The sequence below is a fragment of the Amblyomma mixtum genome, chromosome 2, assembly GCF_055824585.1.
Source record: "Amblyomma mixtum isolate Tamu chromosome 2, ASM5582458v1, whole genome shotgun sequence".
NCBI classification, from domain to species: domain Eukaryota; kingdom Metazoa; phylum Arthropoda; class Arachnida; order Ixodida; family Ixodidae; genus Amblyomma; species Amblyomma mixtum.
The window spans coordinates 123,771,715-123,791,641 of record NC_143013.1 but is presented as its reverse complement, the minus strand read 5'-3'; the positions used below and the strand labels follow the sequence as shown (position 1 = coordinate 123,791,641).

The following is a 19,927-nucleotide window of genomic DNA, read 5'->3' as shown; positions in this document are numbered from 1 at the left end:
CCGGCTCATTTATTCGTGTCAGCACTTAACGAAGCCTTTTTTCAGGACTGCTCGCGCACATCAAACACAATACGCCTCGTTCCGCTTGAGTATAATTACTCAACAATGCCTCAAATTTTCATCGATTCATCTCGCCTTGCTGAACTTATTTATTCCGTAATAGCTCATTAATTGCCCGGATATTACTGCTAAATATTTAAAAAAACACAATTACCTACAGCCCCTTAATACTAAACCACATTTTCCAGCAGACTCTCGATAGTTCAGTCTGCCACCACAATAAAATATCGGGAAGGTGGTTCCGTTATTCAAACAGGAGATAGAACCTCCCCTACAAATTGCCGTCCTATGTCGCTCACTAGTACTTCCTGGAAACTATTATAACAGGTCACATTCACTAACGTTGTGAACTTTCTCGAGTCGAAGTCGTTTCTTACACCCGCACAGCAAGGCATTCGGAGGTCATTTTCTTGCGAAGCCCAACTTACCAGCTTCACTATGGAACTTCACTGCATTTTAGAGCATGCGTGAGAAGCTGCCTGCATCTCCCTTGGTTACTCTAAAGCATTCGACAACAAATGTCACCGCTTACTATTTTTCAATCTATTCTAGCTAAATACCAACTCCAATGTTCTGAAATGGATTGGATACTATCTTCTTAACGGGTCATAGCTTGTTTCCGTCAAAAAGTTCTAACACCTTTCAACGAAGTTTACTCGAGCTTGCCTGAAGGCTGAGTGCTTGGACCCCTTTTATTTCTTATTTACATTAATGATCTCCCTGTCATTGTATCACCTAATATTATTTTGTTTGTTGAAGACTGCGTTGCTTTCAGCGAAATAAATCCGCCGGCGATGCTAACTTCCTTCAGCTCGATCTGTTTAACATTTCTCTTTGGTGTAATGAATGACTAATAGAACTTAATGGTAATAAGTGTAAAGTTATGCGAGTATCAAGACGTACCGCCACTCTACCTGTGTACTACTTTAATAACGTTCCCTAAGAAGGGATCACTTCAGATAAATATTTGGGTGTGCACATTTCTGCTGACTTTAATTGGACGCTGCCATATTGTGTACATTACTAAAAACGTTAACAGCATGTCTGGTTACGTGCGCCATTGTTTTTGCAAACCTCATCTTCCTTGAAATTGTTACTTCAGAGAACAATACTACGTTCTGAACTGACATTCGCCGCCGCCATATGGGATCCCCATCATGAAAAACTAATTACATTGCCTTAAGAGTTGAAAATAACGCTGCCTGTTTTATCATGTCCAACTTTAACCGCACCGCGAGTTTAACAAACTTGAAAGCTAATCGTTCTTAGCTCTTTTAACATCCCGCCGGCAGTTTATTCGCCTGAGCCTTCTTAATAAACTGCATCATCATCACATGCTACGCGATGCTCTCATTTCGATCACCAGATACGTGTTAAACTGAATTGATTATCGTCACAAAGTTGGCATTAAAACATGTAACACTCTAGCGCCATTTCAGTCTCTCTTGCCTCGTACAACTCGCGAATGGAACCGTCTCCCCCAGATATTGTCGATATTAGTGATAAACAGCATTTTCGTTCAGCACTAGCTGATATTTTGTAACAGGAGGATAAAATACTTCGTTTTGTAACATGCACTGCATTTATTCACGCATTTTTTGTAGTGTAAGCACTACCTTCTTTAGTTCCTTTGGCACTGAGAGTTGAATAAATGAAATGAAATAGAGATGTATAATAAAGCGCTCCACTGCTTAGTTAATCACATAGTTTACGCTTTGAGGATGTTCTGCTCAGATATTTTTATATTTGAAGTTAGGCTTTCTGCTTCCTTCTAGCTGACCTCCGAGTTGATTGTAGAAGGGTCGTTGTAGATATGCGTCCGCTATTGTCCCTCGCCCAATGTCTAAAAGTGAGCGCTAAAGGTGTTTTAGGTTCTCCGACCTTAGATCTGTACAGAAATTGATAGCGAATAATAGACTAAGGCATCTAGATCTGTGGGAAAGCGAACCATTTTCATTAGTGCACTTATGTGAGCTATAGGTGAACACAAGGCGAGTAGGAACAGAAAGAATGTGCATATGTTTGTTTATAATTTATGTGATTCATTTTTGATGCAGAGTAGGTAAATAGAAAATAGTCAGTGTTAGAAAATAGTCTTAGAAAAATAGAAAGTCTTAGAAAATAGTCAAATTGCACCTTGTTAGTTGCAATTTGTGGCAATCTATACGCAATGTTTTCTGTTAGATTTCCTTTTAGCGGACCTTTTTCTTCGATTGTTGAGCCCATCTTTAGTATGGCGCAGGAATTAACGCAGTAAAACTTCGAGAATTTATTGTTGAATAATTCTAAACGCCCACTCTTTGGTAAAATATCAGGTGTCCCGTAATTTGCACTGCCTTGGTTAATCCTAGTACTAAGGGTGCTATCGGGGTGTGGCCGAACTCGTTGCAAAATTGGGAAGACCTCAGTTGACCGTTAACGCAGGGTCGTACTGGTTTTAACAGATGTCCTAGCCAACAAAATAAAGAGCGTGACTCTTATTCGGACTAAAATGCTTCAGGCTCTACCGCGCTAAAGGCGGTGCAACTCCGTTTCAGCGCGCGGCAGGGTGACATCCCGCCGGGCAGAACGACATTCCCAGTGGCGCTGGCAGAAAGCGTAGTTAATATTTCGTGCACACCGCTTGCCTTGACCAATTCGTCGATGCAAAAAAAAAAACACTCCCATCGTGGTCGAGTGTTGATGTAAGCATGAAATGCTGTGCAGTACAGGCGTGGAATTTTCTAGGGACTGAACCTCGCTGACAAGCAATGTCTCTCTTCTACCAGGCGCCACCATCCGTTCGCAGCGTCGCTCGGGAGGAAGAGTGCAATGCCAACATCTTTTACATCGCTTTCTGCGAAGCGCAGAAGGATGGCGCCATGGCTCAGCACGAGACCGTGGGCTCAGGCATGGCGCAACGCGCTGTGCTCCCGTTTCGCTCACAAGTCACGATACCCACGCGTGCGCCGCAGGGGTTGCAGGACACAGCACATGCTTCTTCGTATGTCACTGGCTTAGCCCAGCGAGATAATAAGAAAGAGGTTATGGAGGTCGCTGCTATTGACGAATGCGTGCTGTGGCGTCAGCGCAGTACGTAGGGACCAAATTGAAGATAGAAAGGTTCGACAAAGTTTGCTTAGGTCTGATCCGTGTTCTCCCTCCGTTATGGCGCCGAGGTAACCCGTGGCGCACCGACGATAATTAGATCTAAAAGCCTTTCATGCTTAATACACCGCCCCAAGCACGGATTCGTATGACCTACCGCGTGCACACTCTTCATGTCGCTCCTTTCAAACCAACAGTTTGCCATTTTTAGCATGCACCTAACTACACTGTCTCACTAACCTCACATATCCGACCTTGGCCGCCAACCTCGCGCACATAGAACGTCGGAGCATGAAAGCCCCTTACCAGTGTGAAGAGCTTTGCCAGGACGGAGTGACATGTAGAGGGATGTGCGTCCATATTCAGCGGGTGTCGGAACCCCTGTGACTAAATTCTAAGCAGCAGTGATGTGGCGACCAGGACGCGTTTATACGCTCAGCAAGGAGGAAATTTGTGTGAGTTGGTAAGTATTTATGATTTTGCTCACAGCGCAGCAAGAACGGGACACGAGACGAAAGAATGACACAAGCAAGCGCTGACTATAAACTAGTTTTTATTGGAGAACGAAAGGCGTATAAATGGAAACAACAAAACACGTATCAACGGAAGTAAGCTGGAAGGCACGTGGGAGGTCTCATAACTCAATTCCCTCTCGTATAATGCAATGGGAGGGTTGCTGATACACATCGTACCCTTTTGGTGAAAACGAACTCCCGATGTAGGACCATAGTTCGACCCCGTTCAGAGTTTTGTTGAGTGGAATGACCGTAACTCTAATTGCTGCAAGCTGTTGGTAAACGTTTCGCGCTTCCCTTATCTGTTCCGCTTCTATTTCGCATATTTCGAGCTTTTGTGTGTGCGTGTATTGTCAAGAAGCCCAAACTGAAGTCGTTATATGAGACCTTGATCGCTCAGCAATGTCTAGCCGCCTACAGAAAGAACTTTTGACGAAAGGGCGGCGCTACATCTAAGCTTTGCCACTGTGGAGCGTGAAGACTCGATTCTAGCGGAGTGTTCAGCGGAATTGGAACGGAGAGCCACAAATGGTGATCAAGAGGGAGTGTGAGCAAGGATCTTAGGACGGCCATCAGTGGGTCGGGGCCGTTGGCTCGGCCGTCCGATGAACTTGGGGTTGTTGCCTACGATGTTGGCAGAAGGAATGGAGGGGGAGTGCTCCAGAGAAAACGAAAGGCGGAAAGAGAACGCTAGACGTAACGGCGGTTAGACTGCGCCGGGCGTGCCGTGGCCCTGACGCTCGTAGCTCCGGCGCCGAGGGCTCGAAAAATGGAGAATCGATGATCGGTTTGGGTGGGACGAGCGTGATCCTCAAGAGATGCGGGAAAACGCCGGCTCTGGGCACGCAGGATGGTCTACGAGAACAAAGGAAGGAAAGGAACAATGTACATATACATTTCGGGGATGGAGGTCTGAGCTGTGGTGGTTTGCGTTGTTGCCACACGGTACTATACAAAGCGCCACGCTTACCTACAAACGCTCACCTTCTCCTTTATTGATCATCAAGGCGTTACAAAAAGAAGGTTATTTGGTTGGCGATTTTTATAACTGAAAATAACGGTACCTTTACTCCGAAACGCGAAAAAAATCTTCGGTGTTTTAGGCCTGTAAACCCACCAATGTTTTTGCACTGAAGCAAGGCTGTAGTTTTCTCTGTAGCGTTTTCGGTGTTGAAAACGTTTTTATTGAAGCGTAGCACTAGCTTTCATTGCAGAGTTCCATGCTTCACTTACTTGAGCCGTCCTGGGGACTCGGAAGTAGCGAGACAAGGGCACATTTTTGTTAGTTTCCTTCCCGATAATGCGGTTTGGCGTAGTGTTACCTGCTGCCTCGCTTAACTTCCCGGCACATCGTATTAACCATTAATAAGAACAGAGCTGTAACTTTATATGCGGTAATAGCGCACGATGTGGCCCGCTCCTGTGCCGACGCAATGGAAGTCTGAGCCGACGTGCACGAAGCATCTGCTTTACGAGAGCATTCCATGGGAGGGTACCGTGTCAGTGTATTGCTTTAAAGGGACACTAATAACAAATTGGACGTGGCCTGTATTGATAGGTGCCGTGACTTAGTCACGAAGAGAGAACTCTCATCCAAAAAAGAACTTTTATAATTTACAAACTGATATGCAGCAATATAGAGGTGCTGACATCATCGGCCGATTTTGGAAGTGGGCCGTGGTGCTTCGGCCCAGAGTCTTACCTACACTGCCATTAACTTTAAAACGGTGATCACGGAGTATTTTCTGTTGTAGACGTTACAAGCTTGAATGACCTTCAGGGTAAACTTTAAATGCAGCTTTCTCAGCAGTAAATGTATATTTTGCCAACACACTGTTGTGACTTTGGGGCACCCCACCGCTGCCACCACTGTGGTGACTGGAGCGTCTCAGCCTGCTGCCTGTGTTGAGCAGAGCTGAGCGACGGGAATCGACAATAATCATCTGATATGGAAAGACAACCCGATATTACAGAAAAGCAGTGATTTGACGTAGCCTCCTGACATTTCTCCTGCAGCAGCAGCAGCAGCAGCGAGGAGTCTGGGGGGAAGGGGGGGGGGGGGGAGGGCTCTCGTACGCCGCTTTCACCACGCGAGTTCTAGAAGCACGGTCGATGCGACGGTGAGTGAACGGACGTTTATATACAATATATACAAGGGCTGAGAGCAAAACGGGTTAGGACGAGGACCTGCGGAGAGCGTCCCTCTGGCACGATGGCGCGTCTGCTGCCCGCCTGCTGCTGCGTCTCAGCGCGGCTCTGTTATTATCGCCGCTGGTGACCGTTGCGGCAGCCAGCCGTTCGAACGCTGCAATCAGGACACGCCACAGGCCACCGTTCGGATTGGCTCGAGCCGACGCTAGTGGGTACGAGGAGCGTCTGCGACGGGTAGCCAGGATGACTCCTTGCAAGCCGGGCCATGGCGGCCAGTCCGGGCTTGCTTTGCGCGATGGCGGGCGCACAGCTGTAGTTTTCAGAGAGGTCAGCGGAATGCGGGCTCAAGCAAAAGACCCAAAAAGAGCTACCGAATCCATTTTTTCCCGAAGACAAACACGGGAGGGAATGGTCCTCAGTGTCCATTTAATTACCGAGTTTACACTTTCTTCGACGGCGAGCCAAAGCAACAGCGCTGTTCTCGTGTGGAATATATGTGAATAATATACTCTTACACTCAAGCAGTTAAGAAAGGGATGCGAGACTAGGGACCAAGGTTCGACCGCAACAAAGTGCTTTCCTGTGGAAACATTAGCCCGAAGCAAATCGCCTTCCTGTTGACCACTATCCTTCAGGACGACATGCGAGATATGTTAAACTCTTAGGCATATTCAAGGCATTTCAAGCCATTCTAAGCATAGGTGTCATGAGCAGTGAGACACGATGCATGCGTTATTTTTAGTGTGATAAAACTTGTATTGAAAAGTTTTTTCTAAGGGAACTCATTCGCTTTCTTTTCGCATATTTCTTTCAAATAAACCAGCTGATCATCACTTGATTGTTGGAGCATAATTTCTGAGTAGTTTATTATGGGCGGAAGTAAATTTCTTTTCCTTCTTTTCATTTCAAAAGAATGTAACATTTCAATCGGCGCAATCAAGTTAGTGCAGGTAAGTGTAACTAGTGCTACTAGTAGTAGGACATTGCTGCTTAGAGCCTTCTTTATTACTTCACCCCTTGCACTTAAGAGTAAGATGAACTAAATATAGAACTGTGCTTCAGTCGATGTTTGTTAAAGTTGCATGCATTAACACTGTGGCCTTGATAAATAATAAGCCATATTTACCGCCTTCGCCAAGTTTAGGTTCAGTTTTTACTTTGTAAATGATGTTAGAGGCACTGTCAGAAGACGAGAAATATGTAATGGCACAATAAAATCGTAATCACAAATGTAGCATTAACTTCAGAAACGCTGAAGCTTCTAGACTTAATTTCATAATCTTATTACACGAGGCGTGTAAAAAAAACAACAATTTGCTATACGACCAAACTCAACTCCGTAGCTACCTCGTGAGCTGCCCTGAAGATATATTCTATCATTGTTTACATTAGAAAAAAAAAGGTGCTCATTATGACACGTAGCACCCCATGCGATGGGAAGAACAGTTGCTGGAAATAGCAATTTGCTCTAACAGATGGCTTATTATTTTTATTATTGAAAACATAATTTTCAGACTGTATTATTTTACCTATCACTACTGTCAAGCGCACGCACTTTCTGTGATGCAGTAAATGTGATGCAGTGACATGAAGTAAATGTTCGTCGCTGTTCGCAGCGAAATGTTCAGCTGACCGGTGGCCGGGCGATATATAAGTGAATAGGTTACGTACTGCTAAAATAAGAAACAGAAATGGGAGTGCAATACAACCTTCTCCTGTCGCTTTCATTCAAATTCTGGTTCAATATCAAGTCTAACAAACCGCTTACTTCCTTTGCAGTTCTTCGAGAGGAGAATACCTTTCTAAAAAGCTAGCATTAAAAATTTATATTTATGTATAAAAGCACTGCCTTCCTGGTAGGTGCATTAATCGCCTGATCCGCCCATCCCATTATGCAGGTATGTGTAGGCGCTCGAGCCTTATGAAGTTTATACTTGTCTCCACTTTTCAGCATTGTTTCAAGCGGAAAACAGTGCTATAAATTTCTCCTTTACCTCCTTTCCACATTTCACCCTAGCTTTTTATACTCGAATAGCATTAAGTGTGGAGTAAACAGTAATACGACGATGTGAAGGCGCATTGTGCAATGACTGCAATTTTTTTTTATTTATGCTCTGTTTGGTTTGGTGTATGGGGTTTAACATCCCAAATCGACTAAGGCTATGTGAGACGCCGTAGTGAAGGGCTCCGGAAATTTCGCCCACCTGGGGTTCTTTAACGTGCACTGACATTGCACAGTACATGGGCCTCTAGAATTTCTCCTCTAAAGAATCCGGGATCGAACCCGCGTCTTTCGGGTCAGCTGCCGAGCACCATAACCACTGAGCCACCGCGGCGGCAACTTTATGCTTGGTAGCCTGGAAGAAAATAAGAAGGGCAAATGGCAAAGGCTGAAAAAACTTTGCATGAAAATAGCTTTCCTCTTTATACACACTCACGTAGGTAGCTTGACTCAACATAACCCGAATTTCCAATGCAAGTAACCCTTTACTTCCAAACCTTTGCACCAAGTATGGCAAACTAACTATTACTTTCACCTTGATTCAAATGTAGAACAAACTTCTCTTCTGTATCAAATCATCGTGCTTTCTCTTATATTTCAGGAAATCTTTCAGGCAGTAGATTTGCAATCATCCCATAGTGTTATAGTATTCTAGCATTGTTTAAATCATATTTTTGCGCGTAGCCCTCCAACTAAAACTTCTTCTTCCGTTCTATTCTTTAATCATACATTGTTCGTTTGAACCTTGTTTTCAGTATTTGCCTCCTACAACTTACCGAATATACTGATTTCTCACGATATTTCTACCTCTTATTCTACTGATACTTTCCTTGTGAACATTTTTAGTTAAGTTATTTAGCATATTTTGTTACCGACAAATGATTTTGCTCATTGGCCGACTCCTTCTGTTTTACATTTCCCATGCATTGATGATAAAAGGTCCCGGTACAGCATTGACTTCGGGACCTTTCTCTTCATATCATTACTCCATTCTCTGTAAACCATCAGTGATAATAAATTTTGAGCGTCAGAGTAGAGTCTCTTTTTTTCTCTAAGGAAGAGAGCAAGCAGGTAAAAAAATATGCTCAGACTTCCTCTTCAGTAGCAAGGCCGTCAACATTTCTGATGCATACTGAACTACGTATTCGAGGGGCATGCATGCGTAATATGTCGTTCAGCGCAGCTCAAGAACGTGTTCTGAAAAACTGAGATCTTGTTTCCTCTCGCTCCTTAACCAGATAATATGCATGCAATGCTAAAAGCCTTAGAGGCCTTACTAAAGTAAGGCCTTCGAATGCTATGGCGCTATTGAAATATTTATATTGCGACAGGCGCGTTGAAGGCCAAACTTTAGGTGACATTGGAAACCATAGTACCCGGAGTAACCTTATACGTCCATTGAACATCGCGACAGATGCTATGAGTGTTGAAGATGATTGCTATTTATGGTCTACACAGTCTACACAGTATTCGTCTACACAGGTTGGTGTACAATACTCATTGCCGGAGCATTTCACTCAGATAAGCCGAGCACAATGCAAGCGAAACCTTGTACTCACTGTTTCACCGGCGGGTATCCTAAGGTACTGGGGATAGAGCCCCTTAGTCAAACCCCATGGTGCGGAATGAAAGGAAGGTAGCACATGGGAAATAGCGACAGTGGGTCCATCTGTGTTGCTCCTGCAGTATGCATGCATGAGAGTGATGAAAACAGCAGAATTCCGAGATACTTACTCTTTGCGCTCCCCGCGCTTCTACTGAGAAGGTATTGAAGTTTCCATCAGTCCCCACTTTCAATTTTTGCAGTTAGGAAAATTAATCTGGCCTCGTACATGGGGCACTGTTACCCAAATGGTGACAAGCATTGCTTTAGAAAGTCAGTGACAATTCCTGATCATTTTCGCTTGATTACTAAGTACGCTGGCTCTATTATAAGACACTTTATGATGTTCTGAAGTTGCGTCAAGAAAACAGGCAGCGAAATTGACGCAGTCTCAGCAGTTGCGTTCCTCCGATGACACCCGAGAGAACTCGTACATACAAATCCTTATTCACGGACGAAAAAATTTTGTAAAATTATTTTTTTTAGTATAAATGCACCGGTTGTTATTCACATATCACTAAGTGAATGAAAGGCGGATGTAAGAGACGTGTAAACATGCAAACACACCGACCCAGGAAAAAATCCATTCTCCTCATTCGTAGTTCTCAGTGCTTTTTAAAAGCCCAGCTGGATGGGTCGCTCAGTGAAATAACAGTGATCACACATTGAGCCTTAGAGCCATAGCTGCACGTATTGTCCGACGCATCCGATTTCTCGAAGCTGCCTCAACAAGTTCATTACTTCCTAAACTATTACTACAGACACTTAGCGATGTACTGAATCAGCCTTCATTCGCACTTTCCTTTTCCTCCTCTTCCCTTTCCCCTGTGTGGAGTAGCAGGCCAGGGCCATGTTACCACCGGCCGACCTCTCCACCTTTCCCTCATTAAAATTCCTTTCTCTCTCTCTACCTCGAATCCGCGCCCAATGCCAGCAAGCCTAATTTCTCCCAACCTGGGTGCAGAAAAAAAGTTAAGTTGTTGTTGGCACTGACGCCCTCCTAATCCCACTTCTTAGTAACCCACTCTGTCGAACAGAACAAAAAGCAGCTTCGAGATAGATACAGAGAGGGGGGAAAGGTAGGGGTGCAGCTTCGAATGCCTGAAGTTCTTGGGAGGAGGCTGGTTAGATTCACATATGCGGTTTTAGAAAACATGTATTCTTGTTTTACAAACCTATTTTCATGATCTATTTGTTACAATGCACGAATCCGTTCACGTTAGCTTCCAATTCGCTTTCATCGGCGCATGAAAAATACGTATCGTTTGAATCTAGAAGAAAACCATATTTTATTGCAGTATTTCGAAGGAATACAAAAAAAACATCATATTAAAGAACATTTCAATATAGCCTAGAAAGTAGACATGTTCACTTGGTCCTAACCTAGCTCTGTTTCACTGGAGCCTTGTAAACAGCCGGAGGAAGTTTTAACAAGAACATTTACCTTTGGCGCTAACGGCTGAATGCCTAAGCACACATGACAATCGATAGTGTTTGAGAGCGGAGTCACGCTATTATTAGTGAGTGGAGGGAAAACAATGGGTTATGTGGTCGGGATCGTGCTACTTAAGTTCGGAGTTGGGGGCGTGGAGGGTAAACAAATAAACATCGCTCATGACAGCGTACTTGACGCCAAGTGAAGCCGACGCTCGCATTCGCCTTTTCTCAAGGCATGCCGTAATTATTGGAGTGAAAATTTCCGACAATGGTCGTCGAGGTTGTTTATTAACTCGCACGCCGTCCTCCAGCCGCTCGCTTTCGCGCAGAGCAAGATGGATGGCAGGCCTCATCTCAACCTACTCGAGCGAAGCCAATGCGATGAGCATGCAAGGATAAACTCCCCCGCGGGACCGAACAAACAAACATGCGCACGCACGCTGTATTCCCCAGAACTGAGCACGTCGATACGGCATAGAAAGCTGTGGGGAGGGGAGGGCGTTGTCAGGCTTCCAGTTTCCAGCAGCGATTAACGCGTAAGGCCTAAAGGCATAGTAAAATTCAAGCCACAACCATAAACACAGAGCCTTTCAAGGCACAAAAACACGTAAATATAAGTCATGTCTCATAAAATACTTCAGAGTGCGTTCCTCTCTGTACAGCGCACTTCAGTGCTACTTTTTTTCGTTCCACAATGCGTGGTATCTCGTGAGCACACTTTTCACGTTTGCAGCGCGTTTTTTTCCGCCCCTGCCTTGAATTCTGGATGTGGGACAAATTTCTTCCAGTTAGGAGACCGCGTGCGAAGCGGAACTGAGGGTTTCAGAAGAGCGCCTGCGCGGGAGAATTTGCACCTTATGTAGATTACTTCCTCAGACAACCTTGGGGAAGGTTTCATTATACAGTGATTTGCATTGACACATAAGTTTCATTTATGTCGTGCCTAAGAAGCAATGAAATGTGGTGTATGACAAACGTGTATTACTAGAGCCCAATATACTCGAAGCTGCCACGAGATTGTAATGCAGTGATAATGACCGCAAATTGAGAATAAAGAATGAAGCTGCCTTCAGAATACCTTGACCCCGGTATTTTAGAGGACTCAAAAAATACGAGAGAAAAACAGAAAGCGCTTCCTACATTTATGAACAGTCCGGCTTTGGCGCACACTCTGACGTGCCCAGTGCTTTTCAAGCCTTAATGCAACATGCCAGAAAGGGTTCATTTTTTTTTACACGATAAATATACGTGCTACGATGAGAACCAGTAGAAAAGTCTAAAACAAAAGACACTTTGCTGGAGGACCAGAGACATGAATTTATTCCTTTGTATAATTTGCCAGAGAATTTAAAGTTGCACACAGAGCATCGGCCATGCATTGTGCTTGGGTCTGCTATTGGGGAAACAAAAAATACTATTTAGAGCTGTACTCAAGCGATAAAGAGCCTCGAGCGGCCACGTGCACTGCGTCACTCATTTACCTGAACCTAAATAATTGATCGGGAGCATCTGCATGTAAAGGTAAAGGATGTAGACAATACTTTATTTAGCATTTTATCAGTGACGGCTGTTAAGCACCCTTCCTGGGTTTCGGGCCGCAGTAGTCCTAGCCGCAGCAGTCGTATTAGTGCGAGTAACTGGCGGGCGAGCTGTCGGTAGCCATTTGGACTACCGTGGAGGGAGGAGCGTGTAAGGAGCCGAAGGAAGGCGCAACCGGAGGGTGGTTAGCACGGGAACAGTCCATAAGGCGGTTACCATGGAATTAAGAGGATATGGCGTAAGCGGAGGAATCGTAAATTTAGTTATTTATGCAACTAACTTCAATGTGAGGCTGTAAGCAAGAGTGTGAATGGGTTGGTTTATTAGCGTTTAACGTCCCAAAGCGACTCAGGCTATGAGGGACACCGTAGTGAAGGGTTCCGGAAATTTCCACCACCTGAGGTTCTTTAACGTGTACTAACATATCACAGCACACGGGCCTATAGAATTTCGCCTCCATCGAAATTCGGCCGCCTCGGCCGGGATCGAACCCGCGTCCTTCGGGTCAGCAGCCGTGTGCCGTAATCACTGAGCCACCGCGGCGGGGCGCAGGAGTGTGAGGTATGAAGTAAAGACACAAGTAATACATACGAAAAACAAACCAAGGCACAACAAGGCTGCCTCCATAAGTTGACACAAACAACCGAGGAAAATCGCGCGCGGATTGACAAAACAGTGTAACAAAATTACGTAGCTAGACTTGGCTGAGTTCAAAGCGCTTACAAATACAACTGAAGGCTTTCAAGGAATCATTCAGTAGTTGTGCCTTCAGACTACTGGCTGGCAGCCGATTCCGCTCACGTATCGTCTTCAGAAAGAATGAATTTGCGAATGTATTTGCATGGTAGGAATTATAGTTTAATGTTTTATTATAGTGTGATGACAAATAACATGATGAAAATGTCAGTAATGGCGCTAGGATATCAACCTAATCCGTTAGAGAGGCATATGAAGGTCGTTCCTTTATGTGAAATTGTTGAACTCGTACTTCTCAGGTGTGCTGAGCATGTCAGCCAAATAGACATTGCGGATAAGCCGCGAACGAGACCCAAAATGGTCTAAAAACGCTGTGCATATTCTTTGTGCTCTGCCTCGCTCAACCACAGGGCACACAGATCTGAAAGCACGCACGAGCATGGGTTTCCGTGCATACATGTACCCACCCCTACCGGTCTCTTTAGAGTGCGCTCGAGGTTATGTCAGCCTTCCCACTACCGCTGCAGAGGTCGAGGGAACCAGCCTTTTACGAAGCTCTTCACGACCGCTGGACCAATGACCCGCTTTAGATAAAATTTCAAATATATGTCTTGAGCTATGGAGGCATGTGTACAGGGTCGTCAACTTCTGATACGAACACATGAACGCGTGATAAAGTTAAATCAAAGCCCCGAAAAACGTCACGCAAGAGTGATGTCAACTTTATCGAGAACCTAACGGAAGCGCGACGACCGTCGCCGCTTCCTGCGCTGTCTCTGCTTGCATGTCACTTCGCAGCTACCCCGCATATGGCGCATAGGTGTTCACGTTAGAAGTGGACTGCATTTGAGAATTGATTTTTTTTAATTCACGGGCGGATTGATGTGCGCGTAGTGACGTCTTTGGAACTATTTTCTAAGAGTTGTATGCCACAAGTATGGGGATGCCATGGTGCGGGACAGGGAGACCAGTGCTGACATTGGCTGCTAGCATGACGTCACAGCTGTACTTCTGGCGGGAGGATACTCTTCTACTGGGCCAAAGCAGATTATAGCATCCAGATCTCCTGTAGGGCTGCAGTCGTGTAGGCGACCGCTGTGAACGTTCGTGCTGAAAGGGAGGGGGAACTACTTCATGGTCCTCCACCTGTGTAGGCCCGTGTGCCGGGCGACAAATTGTTGCTACCACCGCCGCCGTTTAGCTACCGGCGTCTACGCACGGCTTGCTTGTATATTTCGAAGCCTAAAGTGGTGGTCACTTCTAAAAGTCGCACCTTGAGATCCTGGTCCAAAGTGCGCTTGCAGTGACAACTGTGAAATTTAGGCAAGCGATTTCCCCGACGCGCGAGTGAGCGGGCGCAGTCAGCTGAAGTAAAGAAACCGGGTGGTGAGGCGTGACGTTTTCAGGCGCGCGGCGTGTTACCAGTCGGTTTTCTTTATTCTTTCGGCGCACCAGAGTGCATAGTCCGCTTTCATAGGTGTTATTGGAGCTGGCGCAGGAATTCTTGCGGTGAGGTGACTCGAGCTAGAATACCTACCACTCGTCTGCTTTACTTAAACTCGGCGTATAACATGTTCTACTTCCTGTAACTATTACAGGCAAGCGCGACCAACCAATCGGCATTCTGCTTGCGCTCCGGACTAGCTAGAAAAGATGGTCGCTCACTGTCGCTTTCGTTCTAACTCATCTAGCAGTGGCCGTTCGCCTCTTTTTTGGCCATTTATTTTTTTAAGCATGGGCTACTTTAAATATGAGTAAAAATTTATAATCATGCATACATCTTGAAATCAAGATCAATGCAGCCGACATTTTCGGGGCGCTCTTTGCACAAAGCAATTAACTGCGTATCGTGATCTGAGCTTATTGCAGCAGATGGACGTCACGTAATGAGTGCAAGATGGTGGTGGTGGTGGTGGTGGTGGTGGTGGTGAAAACTTTTATTTCATGGAATAGAGCTTGGGAGCCCCCGCTACATGGTCGGCGTCCCTAGTCCGGGACACCGCATGACGAGGCCCCATCTCTGGCCCGTTTCACCAGAGCCCTTTGGGATTTATGCGAGGAGCACTTGAGGAGGGCAGTCTCCCATGCCTCTCGGGAAGGGGTAGGGGAAGGGGGGAGGTGGGGACTTTGAGTACATGCCCACACCATGTGGAAGATATCACAGGTCTCCCCACAGTGCGGGGATCGCCCATCCGTGTTAGGATCGTAATGTTTTATGATTGCAGGGACAGAGTAGAGAACCTGTCTGCAGGCGCCTTAAAGTTCGCTCTTCCATCTTACTCAGCCCCTTTGCAGGGGTCGGGAAGAGGCGGCGGTTGTCGCTATAATGCCTTACTATTTCCTTGAATCGCAGCAGCGGCTGGTTAGTCTCCCAGCCAGAAGAGCAGGGATGAGGAGCCCAGGGAGTAAGCGCTCGGGCAGCCGCGTCAGCAGCCTAATTACCTCGTAAGCCCAGGTGGCCAGGAGCCCAAATGATTCTTTTTGGTGTTGGATCAGTGGCAGTCCATCTTAGAATGCAAGCAGCTAAGGGGGAGATTTCCCCTGCCAAGTAATGATGACATGCTTTTCGGTGGTCCGTGAGTATGATTCTCGAATTGGCGTGGGCGGCAGCAAGCGCTATCGCTACTTCCTCGGCTCGCATTGAATTCGGGGCTCGAAAGGAGAGTCCATCAACGTGCATTTCCTGGTGGACGACAGCGGTCGTGTAAAATCTCGTGGGCGATGGCCCTCCTACGTCTACATAATATACACCGGGTCGGGAGCTGTGTTGTCTCACAAGAACCCGAGCCCGCGCTTGTCGTCTGTTTTCGTGCATGTCGGTCTCCATGTTACGGGGGAGCGGGGAGACCCAGAGCATATGGCGCCACAGTACTGGGATACGCTCCGCATCCTCTGGAGTTCAGTCATGTTGGATGTGTAGGCGGTTTATCAGGCGGCGCCCAGTGGCCGTCTGCATGAGCCGCGTGTATTGGTTCACGAGGTGGGCCTCCCGCAGCTCCTTGTAGGAGTTTAGCACCCCCAATGGCTTGAGTTTGGCTTTAAAGGTAGCCACCGGGAGATCCAGGGCTCCCTTAGTTGCCTTGCGGACGATGGCGTCTATTCGCGCGTCATCTTGCTTAGTAGTGCGGAGATATGGCATGGCGCAGAGGATCCGGCTAGTCAGGAAGGCATAGACGAGCCGAAGCGCGTCCCTGCCCCGCAGACCGCCCCGCTTGTTGGAAACGCGGCGGATCATGCGCCCTACCTGTTCGCCTACCCTCTTGAGTTTCACAATGGTGGAGTCCGGTCTGAGTCTGTGGTGAATGAAAAGGCCCAGAATACGGAGCTCCTCCACCTCTCTAATAGGACCTCCTGACAGAGAGATGTGAATTGCTGTCCTATCCTTTGGGTTTGCTCTGACATGCAGAAGCTCTGATTTCGCTGGAGCACATTGGAGCCCACAGTCAATAGCATACGCATCGACTATGGAAGCGGACTGCTGAAGGCGGTCCTCCATGTCTCCAAGGCTCCCCTCAGTGGTCCAAATTGTAATGACATCTGCATATAACGCGTGTTGAATGCATTCCACCCGGGCCAGTTTGCTTGGGAGGCGCATCACAGCTATGTTGAACCGGAGCGGTGATAACACCGCTCCCTGAGGGGTACCCTGTGTTCCCATCATGTAAGAACTGTATTCCTCGCCCTCAATCCGAAGAAAGGCCTGGCGATTAGTCAAGAAATCTCTTACATACGCGTAGGCCTTAGCCCCACAATCGGTAGTGCTCAAGTTGGCCAGGATGCTTCTGTGTTTAACAATGTCGAAAGCCCCTTTCAGATCAAGGGCGAGGATGGCTTTGTCATTGTGTTGCATAGTTGTGGTTCGTATTACATCCCTGTGCAGCTGGAGAAGGACGTCCTGTGCAGACGTGTGGAGGCGAAATCCGAACATGGTGACTGCAAAGAAGCCCTTACTCTCCAGGTACGGAGAGCGGCGATTCCGTACCATCGTCTCCATAAGCTTGCCCGTACATGTGGTCAGTGATATGGGCCTCAGGTCGTCCGTATTCACGGCCTTACCTGTTTTAGGGATAAACGTCACAAGTGACGTTTTCCAATCTGGAGGGAGTGGATGCCCGCCCCAGATCTGGTTGATGTATTCTAATAAATGGAGGTAGGCTAAGTCCGGTAGGTTCCCCAACAGGTTCAGTGTTATGTGATCCCGTCCCGGAGCCGTACCCCGGCGCATTTTCACTAAGGCCGCCTTAAGGTCGTGCACTTCAAAAGGGGCATCAAGTGTTTTATTAGGCCTGTCATAGTACATGTACTCAGGCCCAGGCGAGTCCTCCGTACGACAGAGATATCTATCGCACAGAGTGTCCGCAAGTTGCACCGTCGTACCTTGATGCCATTGCAGAGCACTCCGGAGCTGCTTTTGCGTCTCCCGTCTCCTTTCGGAGGGGTCGATTAGACTGCGAAAGAGACGCCACGTCCCCTTCGAGCTCATCTGATGGGCTGCGGCGTCGCAGCGTGCTATCCAATTTGAATCTGAGAGTTCGGCAGCATACGCTGTAGCCTGATCTGTGAGTTTGGCTATGCGGACGCGTAATTTTAGAGTAGTTTTCTGCTTTTTCCACCGTTTTGTTAAGCTCCGGCGCGCCTCCCACAAATGCAGGAGGTGGGTGTCTACTGCAGGGATCTCTTCGGTGGTTTGTAGCGTTGTGACGTGTTGCTTCTGAATGTTGTATATGTGGTTAGCCCACTCCGCGTAGCCGCCAGGAAATAGTACGGGAGGGATAGTGTGATTTCGGAATTTGTGCCAATCGGTCAGCTTGGCCTGACCCGATTTTTTGCGCGCTGCCTTTGCCACGAGTGTAATCCGGAGAAGGAGGTGATCGCTGCCTAGAGAATCTCCCAAGTTCTCCCAAGCAGCCACTCTAGCATTTTTAACGAGAAAAAGGTCTGAACACGTGTCGCGGGTTACCGAATTCCCCACTCAGGTGGGATACGCGGGGTCCGCGAGCAACGTGAGGCTGAGGGTGGAGATGAGCTCCGCCAGCTTAAGTCCTCTTGTCTGTTCAAAGTGGTAGCCCCAATGAAGGCTGGGAGCATTGAAGGCTCCAGCGATCACTAGAGGCTCTTTGGCTGCCATTTTTATCGCGCGAAGGAAGATTTCATTGAAAGTTACGCGCGGCTTACGCGGAGGGCAGTATATGTTGAGGATATGTATTGACGGGTCGCGGCGTCTGAAAGGCAGTACCCGGACCATTGTATACTCTTGCTCGGTACTCAAGTCTAAGTCGACCTGAACCACGGTGTAAGCCTTATTCACCAGGATGCACGTAGAGGGGCCACCCTGAAAGGTGCTGTAGCCTGATAATTTAGGGTCTATGCCGGGCTCCTGGAGGGCAATGAGCGCCGGCATGTCACCTAGGGACTGCAGGTAGAGCTGGAGGTGTGACCGCTTTTTCCAAGCTCTGAAACCCCTGCAGTTCCATTGGATGATCTGGAATTTTTCAAGGTTTTTATCATTCCTATTAGATCTGTTAACCATCTTGTATATATTTACGGGCGAGCGGACCAGCTCTGGCCGGGAGCCGGTGAAACCCCAGAGAGGGGCCGCACCGACCCACCAGCTGCCGAGCCTGAACCATGTTCCTCCGCTGCCTGGCGGGAGGCTGTCTTACGTTTGAGGTGAAGAGATTCGCAGCTAGTGGCGTTCTTAATTTGGGTGCTGACCCAGGGCTGCACGGCTTTAAGGACTGAGTCAGTGACCTGGGCCATAAGGTCGGGAAGTGCTTGCGTTAAAGCTGCCTTGAACATGTCCTGGAAATACTCGCGGACTGCTGTCATGATTTGATTCGGGAGGGCCGCCACTTGCTCCTACAGTTGCTCGGTTTGGCGCTGCAGTGCCTCTAAGCCGTCGACGCGACCAGCAGTGGAAACTGATCCAACTACCGTGTCCCCGCTCTGCCGCGAGACGCTAGTGAGGCAAGATGTTACGGATGATACGTCATCCTCGTCATCTGGCTCAGCTTCTTGCGTTGTTTCGGATGACCCGGCCTGTTTGGCCTCTAATTCTTGAATTTTGCGCTCTAAAATTTGGTTCTAGCGCCTGATCTCCTCTACGTGCTGCTGTAGGGCGGTTTCGGTAGGGGAGGGACGGGTAGGGGGCCCGGAGACTGCCCTACTTCAATTGCTCACCTGTGTTTGGACGGGTGCCAAGGGCGGGAAGTCCACGGCATTCAGAACCGGGGGCATCGCCTGGGTCCCGGACTTGACAGGTTTCGATGGCCCGGTTTTGGCCTTGTGTTCCTGAGCGGCTGACGCTTTGTTGGCCTTGGGCAGAGGAGCCTGCTTGGGCCCCGTCTTTGTCTTCGGCTTGGATCCGGATGGGGAGCTCGGTTTGATGGCTTTCCGGAACCGCCCGGCACAGCCAGGAGCTCCAGTAGGGTGGCCGCCTCCGCAGATGAGGCAGCTCGTAACACAGTCATGTTCCGCCGGGCCGTCAGGAGTGGCTTCAGGAACCTGGACTCCGCAGCGTTTGCAGCGCCCCGGCTGCAGTCGCGGGCACGCATCGGCGCGATGGCCCACTGTGCCACAGCGTGGCATGCAGGCACTGTCTTCTTGTACAGCCGAACAGGGAGCCGTTCGTAGCTGTAGAACACCGTCCGTGGCACCTTGCTCCCAGCGAAGGTGATCACCGCAACCGGGGTTCCCCCTAGCTTACGCACAGACACCATATTTGGTTCCGCACTAAGTTTTCGTTTAACGCTTTCAGACGTTTCGTCTGGCGAAACAGTCACGAGGCCTCGACAGAACGCACCGGAGAGTTTAGGGCGTCCCCGGAACGGTAACTCG

General features: G+C 47.8%; 1 pseudogene; it reads right to left on the bottom strand.

Annotated features, from left to right (window-relative positions):
• Window positions 1-15,076: 15,076 nt before the first annotated feature.
• LOC149360764 (uncharacterized) lies at window positions 15,077-19,327 on the bottom strand (annotated as a pseudogene).
• Between the last annotated feature and the right edge of the window lie 600 nt (window positions 19,328-19,927).